Source organism: Chinchilla lanigera, unplaced genomic scaffold, assembly GCF_000276665.1.
Source record: "Chinchilla lanigera isolate Chin_1 unplaced genomic scaffold, ChiLan1.0 scaffold00026, whole genome shotgun sequence".
Classification (NCBI taxonomy): Eukaryota; Metazoa; Chordata; class Mammalia; order Rodentia; family Chinchillidae; genus Chinchilla; species Chinchilla lanigera.
In genome coordinates this window covers 3,214,086-3,221,627 of record NW_004955427.1, presented here as the reverse complement: position 1 = coordinate 3,221,627, position 7,542 = coordinate 3,214,086, and the positions used below count along the sequence as shown (strand labels likewise).

The window sequence follows — 7,542 nt, the reverse complement described above, 5'->3', positions numbered from 1 at the left end:
GCCGCCGCATGGCTCCCCATGCGCTGGGGGCCCACCCTCCAGGAGCCAGCAGGCAGGAAGCTAGCCAGCCAGAAGGCTGGCGCTCCCCACCCGCAGCTCCCTGTGCGCCGGAAGCCCTCCTTCCGGGAAACCCCCAAGCCGGGAGTGAGTCGCCGGTCCGAAGACCGGCGCTTCCCGCCCGAGGCTCCCCGTGGGCTGGGGGCCCACCCTCCAGGAGCCAGCAGGCAGGAAGCTAGCCAGCCAGAAGACTGGCGCTCCCCACCTGCAGCTCCCTGTGCGCCGGAAGCCCTCCTTCCGGGGAACCACGAGGCCGGGAGTGAGTCGCCGGTCCGAAGACCCACGCTTCCCGCCCGAGGCTCCCCGTGGGCTGGGGGCCCACCCTCCGGGAGCCAGCAGGCAGGAAGCTAGCTAGCCAGAAGACTGGTGCTCCCCCTGTATTTCTATTTAATTTGCTAATTCTTGCCAACTTAATTAAGACATAATTTACTGAATGACAAATATAATTTTAAAATTAATGCAACTTTAGCCTTTTTAATATATTAGCCTTTTCAGTAACTATAAATATTATTAGCTTATAATTATAAATTATAAATATTATTAGCTTCACATTTCATTTTTCTGGCTACAGGCTCACCGTATGTTTAGGTATGTGTATATATACATACATGATTCATATATACATATATTCATGTTTGTGAGTTTATAAATAGCTTTTGAAGGACACACAAAAAACTATTAACATAGCTCCAAAAGAGGATGAGAAAAAGAAGTAATTAGAATCATTTCACTGAATACATTTATATAATCTTTAATCATATGAATGTATTTGCCTATTTAAAATACTGCATTTTGGCCGGGGATATAGCTCAGCAACAAAGCACCTGCCTAGCAAATACAAGGTCATGAGTTCGATTCCTGGTACAAGAAAAATCAATAAAATAAAACAAAACACAACAAAATAAGGTAAAATACTGCATTTTGAAAGAAAATGAACTAAAAGGTTTTCCATAATGTCAGCAGGTAAGAAATGATTATTAGGATGTCTACGGCTAATGAAGGGGCCCACAAGAAATGACAGCGTGAGATGCATGGTACTGGAAACAAACCAGAGGCTGAAGAATATGCCGCGAACAACTGTGACTGAATCAGAACAGGAATGGTGATGTTGCTAGTACCCAGTAATAGCCAGCACACTTGCTTAAGGGAGAGAAACCCCATGCACAAGGTTTATTTTTCAGGTTCTCAGCAAGCTGCAATATAGGAAATGTAGGTGATCCCAGACTGGCAGCTGGGGTGGGGTGCAGGTGCGGGGAGACAGGCTCTCCCTGGGCAGCCCAGGCTGGCCTAGAACTCTGAGTCCTCCTGGCTCAGCCTCCCCAGTGCTGTGATTGTAGGCACTGGCCACAGTGCCCTGCTATGGTCTCAGTTTGTAAAACAAATACAGGGGAAAGTATGGGAAATTTTCACTCTGAACCATGGAGACCCAAATACAGAGAAGTCAGCACACCGAATGAGCACAAGGCTCCAAAGCAAGTCCATGGAAGAATTCAGTGTTGTCACATAACCAGCCGCATGATCTTGGACTTGTAATTTAAACTCTGTGCTCTGCCCTCTGAAAAGTGGCAATAACAGTCATCTCCAGGCCATATCACCACTGTGAAAGTTCAGTTAAACCATGTTAGAAACCCTAAACACTTCTAATCCCAGCATTCTAGTCAGCCAAGACAGGAGAATTAAGACAACTAGCAAGACCTTGTCTGAAAAATAAAAGGGCTAGGGATGTAGTGTGAATACCTTGGGTTCAATCCCCAGGAAAGAAAAAGGGAGAAGGAAAGGAAGGGAAGTGGGGAGGAAGAAGAGAAAGGAAGGAAGGGAAACGAAGGAAGAAGGGGAGGGAGGGAAAAGGGAAGAAAGGAAGGCAGGCCAAGCAGTGTCTAGCAGAAATTCAATAAAAGTAGTGATTGCTAAGGTCATACTGTCCAGTAGAATAATGTGTAATGTATATGAAACCTTCAGTTTTCTAATAGTCATATTTTTAAAGTACAAAGAAACATATTAATATTTAACTAGACACATTCAAAATACTAGTCTTTCAACAAATATCAAAAATTAATAAAATACCTTTGCAGTGGACGGCCCATTGCTGGACACTGGTGCTAGTCTCTCGGTCCTTCTTCTCAGCCCTGGCCTTCCTTCCAGCCTCACACCCAGTGAGGGGAGTCACTGATGAGGAGGTAATCCGCTATTTTTCACAACCCTTAGGCTGTAACTACTTTTTGGATCTTTCTTGCATATCTTTGTTTTCCTGAGAAGCCGCTTTGAGGATGCCAACATGTACTGCAGCAGCCACTGATGAAATCCTACCAATCTGTCCATAACTCTGTAATGTTTGTATTGCTCCTATGCTATTTCGTAAATGGATCTATGTTTGTTACTACGTGTTTCCTACAACAACCACTGAGAATACTCAATGATTATTTGATTGATCACTCGTGTATAGCTCTATTTGTTTTCCCTAGAGACCACTTTGGAGAATCCAGGCTATAGTACAACAACCATTATAATTTCCTGCCATTTTTGTCTGTAACTCACTATTACTTGTCTATTTGTTTTCCTGAGAACCTATCTTGAAGATATCAATAGGTAAAATACCAACCATTGATAATGTCCTACCACTTTGTCTGTAATTCAGTGAATGCCCCTATTGCTAAGTTGTCCTTCTTTTACTCTTTAAAATAAAAAAAAATAAAAATAAAAATAAAATAAAATATCTTTGCATTCTTATTGTTACCTAAGTCTTTGAAATTCCTGTTCTACACTTATCGTCCTTAGTGAGGACTAATCACACTGCAAGGGCTCATCAGCCACATGCTGTAACAGGGACCGAGAAGCTGGGCCGGCAGATCCGACGGGTGACTAAAAGCCAGAGAGAGTTTAGCATCTCTGCCTAATTTTTTGGTCACAAAGCTCCAGGTCAGATCCCAGCTGAGCTCTGTATGTAGCATTTAATCATGTAAGGAGTGTGTTCCCAGGCTTATTAGCCCTAAACCTACCTACTCTATCTCAGTGAAGACAGATGCCCAGACAAGAGTAACTAAAGTAATTCTCAGAACTTACAGGGACACCCAATTGCCAGCTTTCCACAGCGTCTAGATCTAGACTCCCTGAAGCTATGCCTGGAAGTCTCCAAACCTACAGTCCCCTGGGTCCTGGGGAAAGGACAGCCTTGTGAACTACCCCATGAGGGGCTTACCTCCCCCACGCAGGAACAACTGCCCCATTTCAGGAACTAAGGCAGCCCCCATCCCAAGCAAGAACAGTCATCTCATGACAGCCAGACCGTCCCTCAAGCCAGGAGGACTCCTTTGGAACTACAAAGCCAAAACTGAGATCACAGTCAGTAACACGCTGGCCTACCCCAGTTAATTCCAAAAAGCCGCCTGTCGTGCATGGGCCATCTGCGCCCTCTCGTCAGCGTCCCCCTCAGGTAGCCCAAGCCGCAGTCCTCCTTTGCTCCCTTCCTTTCCAGCTTTGCCTTATCAATCCGTCTATGCTCACAGTGGCTCATCCTGAAATTATTTTTCCATGATGAGAGTCAAGAACCTGCCCTGCCAGGTGGGTTGCTACCTGTAATCCCAGCACTCTGTAAGGCTGATGAGGTGAGCCTGCGTAACTTAGTGACTTACGGAGACCCTGTGTACCAAGAGAAAAAAGAAAAATAAAAGCTGGGGTTGTAGCTCAGTGTGAAGGCCCTGGTTTCAATCCCTAGTACTACAGAAAAACAGACCAACCTACTCAGCTGAGGTCCCCGTAGCCTCTGTGGAGGCCTCCTCCATCTCCACCCAGTGACAGGGTGACTAACGGCTTACCACATCAGACAGTGTCTCGGTTACTTTACTCTAGGTGCTGACAAAATACCCAACGCCCAGAATTAAGGAAGGAAAGGTTTATTTAGCCTACAGTGTGTGGAGGTTTCAGTGCACACTCGGCTGGCTCCAAGGCCGGGTGGCAAGGGCAGAGGGCAACAGTTCCTGGCTGTAGAAAGCTAGAAGACAGCAAAAGCAACAAGGGCAAAAGGGAGGGGCAGCAAGCAGGCTCTTTCCCTCCCTTACATTGTATGCAGGCTGCCCACCCTGCTACACCCAGCGCAGGACGGGTGCAGCACTTACACCCCAATCCCATTGGACCGTGAGTCAGTCATAAACTCTAGAAGTCTGCCCCACGACTGCATGAGGCTTTGGGGGACATCTAGACACAAAGCATAACAGACAGTGTAGCTCTAAGTTTCACTTTGTATTTTATACGTTATTTGTTTTCTTGGATATTTAAACAAACAACCATGATTAATGTATTTATTATGTACTGCAAATGTGTACTAATTTTTTTTTGTTTGTTTGAGGCAGGATCTTGCTATGGAGCTCAGGCTGGCCTTGAACTCATTTATGTAGCCCAGGCTGGCCGTAAACTCATGGTGATCGTCCTGCCCAGCGCCGAGTGCTGGGATTACAGCCGTGCGCCACCGCACCTGGCCACTAATAAACTTTTTTAAGATCATGTATTGAGCTGCGAATGTGGCTCAGTGGTAGACTGCTGGTCTAGCATGTGTGAGGCTCTGGATTTGATCCTCAGAATTGTGAACAAGAAAATAAAATTATACTAAAATAAAATTTTCTTGAAGTCAGAATTATGTTGTTATTTTAGTAAATACCAAACAGTAGAAGAGTTTACACACTTATGGTTTTGAGCATGTTTTTTCTGGGTTTTTTGTTTTGTTTTTGTCTTTTTGAGACAGGATCTTGCTGTGCAGTTCAGGCTGGCCTTGAGCTCACTTTGTGGCCCAGGCTGGTCTTGAACTCACAATGCAATGATCCTCCTGCCTCAGCCTCTCAAGTGCTGGGATTACAGGTGTGCGCCACCCTACCTGGCTATAACTCATGTTTTAAAAGATGCAATACTTGGCGTATGCCTGTATTGTAGGTAGAATTGTTTTCCTCATTTCTTTATCAACTAGTCCATTACTGGTATATAATAAAGCTACTGGTTATTTGAATGTTGGTTTTATACCCTGCTACACTGCTGAATTCATCTGTCAGCTCTAGAAGTCTTTCAGTAGAATCTTTAGGGTATTCTAAGTATAGGATCATATCATCTGCAGAGAAGGATAATTTGACTTCTTCTTTTCCTATTTGTATCTCTTGTATTTTTTCTTTTGCGTAAATGCTTAGGCTAAAATTTCAAAAACAACATTGAATAGAAGTAATGATAATATAATAGACATCTTTGCCTTGTTCCTGATAATTGTGATTTTTATATTTTAAATGACTGGGGAGAAAATCAAGGAATTACATTTCATGACATGAAATTCACATTTCAGTGTCCATAAACAAAATTTTCCTGGGTGCATTAATGCCCATTTGTTTACCTGTGGTCTATGGCTGCTTTTGTACTACAACATAGTCGTCACAACTGAAACCATCCCTGACATTCTCATGGTTTAGCACTGCTGACAAAAGCACAGAAACACTTTCGTAACTTGAGCACATTTTTAGTACCACACACATCGTCACCCTATAGCATCTTCTTTCATTACCAGCGTATACCCACCACATCAAAACTAAAAGAGAACTGGCCACAGCGGCGTGAGCCTGTAGTCACAGCTATTCTGGAGGCTGAAGTAGGATTACTTTAGCCCAGAAGTTCTGCACAGCCTGGATAACAAAGTGAGAGCGATCCTAAACAATGGGGGAGGGGAGGAAACAGAGAGAGAGAGAGAGAGAGAGAGAGAGAGAGAGAGAGAGGCAGAGAGAGAACTTTATCTTTAAAGTTCAGTAAACAGTAGGTGACACAGTGATAAAGAGTCCACAAAAAAATGTACACACATTTCAAGAAAATAAAAACAAGGGGCCAGGAATATAGCTCAGCGGCACAAGCACGTGCCTGGCAAGCACAAGGTCCTCAGTTTGATTCTCATGCCTAAAAAAAAAAAGAAAGAAAAACATAAATATTTTAATACTAAATGTATCGACACCACATGAAATTAATACAAGTTCCCTTTGGCCTCCACAATTGGGAAAGCTGCCCCAAGTGGCAGCCATCAGCACCCAGATGTTCATTAGTACAGCGAACTGCTACTGGGGTAACCTTGGTCATGGAGACTGCTGCGCATGCATTTTCAATCTCTTCTCTAAGGGCTGGTGTGGAGTGGGTTTTCTGCCCTATACAACATCCTCTAGGGTCCCCCATACAAGGGTAACAATACCCTTTGAAAAAAGTAATACTGGGCTGAGGATATAGCTCAGTGGCATCAAGTGCCTGCCTGGCAAGTGCAAGGTCATGAGTTCGATCCCCAGTACCACAAAAAAAAAAAAAAAGAAAGAAAAAAAGAAAAAAGTACTACTATCTTTCTATACCTGTGCTAAAAGAATATATGTTCACACTACTAGAGTAACCTGTCATCATAATATTCCCAAATCACAGAAAACAACAGTCAGAAAAACTGGAAAAACTGAACAAGATATCTCATTATAGTAGAATTTTTCTTTATAAAAATTGAAAAACCAAAAGAGGCTACAACCAAAGTAAGTTTCCAAGTGGCTTACTTATGGCATGGGAATTAAATGGTGTTTGACTGCAGCAGCTTAAGAAATGTATACAGAATAAGCAAATTTAAGATCTTTAGGGGGCAGCAGCTTTTAAAGAGTTAAGGACCTGGGGCAATATCAATAGTAAACTTAAAAACAAGGCAGACTGGGCTGGGGATATAACTCCGTGGCATAGCGCCTGCCTGGCAAGTGCAAGGTCCTGAGTTCAATTTCCGGTACAAAAAAAAAAGCCAGGCCAGATGATTGGAATGGCTTGTAATGAATCTCCGGTGTTATTCCTGGTTCTCATTTGTTTCTCTAGGAGTCAGCGTTTGAACTAACTGAAAGTTAGCCTTAGGCAGAGGCCGATTCATGGGTAGCTGCAGCAAACAGGCAAGAATAGTTTTAGAGAAACTGAGAAAGCACTTATCCAACACACCTGAAGGGCTGTCTCTACAACGCATCATAACTGACGGTGTCCATGGAGAAGGCTGAGTGTGACAGATTTACAGCCCATGTGAAAACGCAAGGCTTTCAAGCCCTGCAGCGGTAGTGTCACTGTTTTGTTAATGAGTGGAGCATTACAGAAAGCATCTGAGCCCTGTATATATTACTGAACCAGCAGCACCAACAGTAAGCTTCGTGCATATTCAAAGAAGTTTTAAATGTGGTTAGTCCAAGATTTTTTGTCAAAATAGTAGCAGACTACGCTGATCTGCCTTTTCATACAGCAGTGATATTTTATTATGAGGTTTTTAAAGCTCGGAGCCAGTTGAAATTTTTCTAAATGAGAATATCTCTCAATCATTACATAAATACTGACTCAGTGACTTGGGAATTAATTTTTGTTAATTTTGATCATCTGATGATACTGCTTAATGAATTCAGCCTAAAATTACAAGGCAAAACACACTTACACAAAAAACATTCTATGAAGTCATTTTGACAACATATATATATA

At 43.2% G+C, this 7,542-nt stretch overlaps 2 long non-coding RNA genes across 2 annotated transcripts in view; one reads left to right on the top strand and one right to left on the bottom strand.

Moving 5' to 3' along the window:
* The window catches only part of LOC106148710, a 15,639-nt gene that overhangs the window by 5,973 nt on the left and 2,124 nt on the right, over positions 1-7,542 (top strand). The gene's annotated exons all lie outside the window — the stretch shown is intronic.
* The window catches only part of LOC102004091, a 9,906-nt gene continuing 8,297 nt past the window's right edge, over positions 5,934-7,542 (bottom strand). The window contains exon 3 of the long non-coding RNA XR_001234360.1: positions 5,934-5,973. This is a non-coding gene — a long non-coding RNA (uncharacterized LOC102004091). The remainder of the gene's footprint in view (positions 5,974-7,542) is intronic.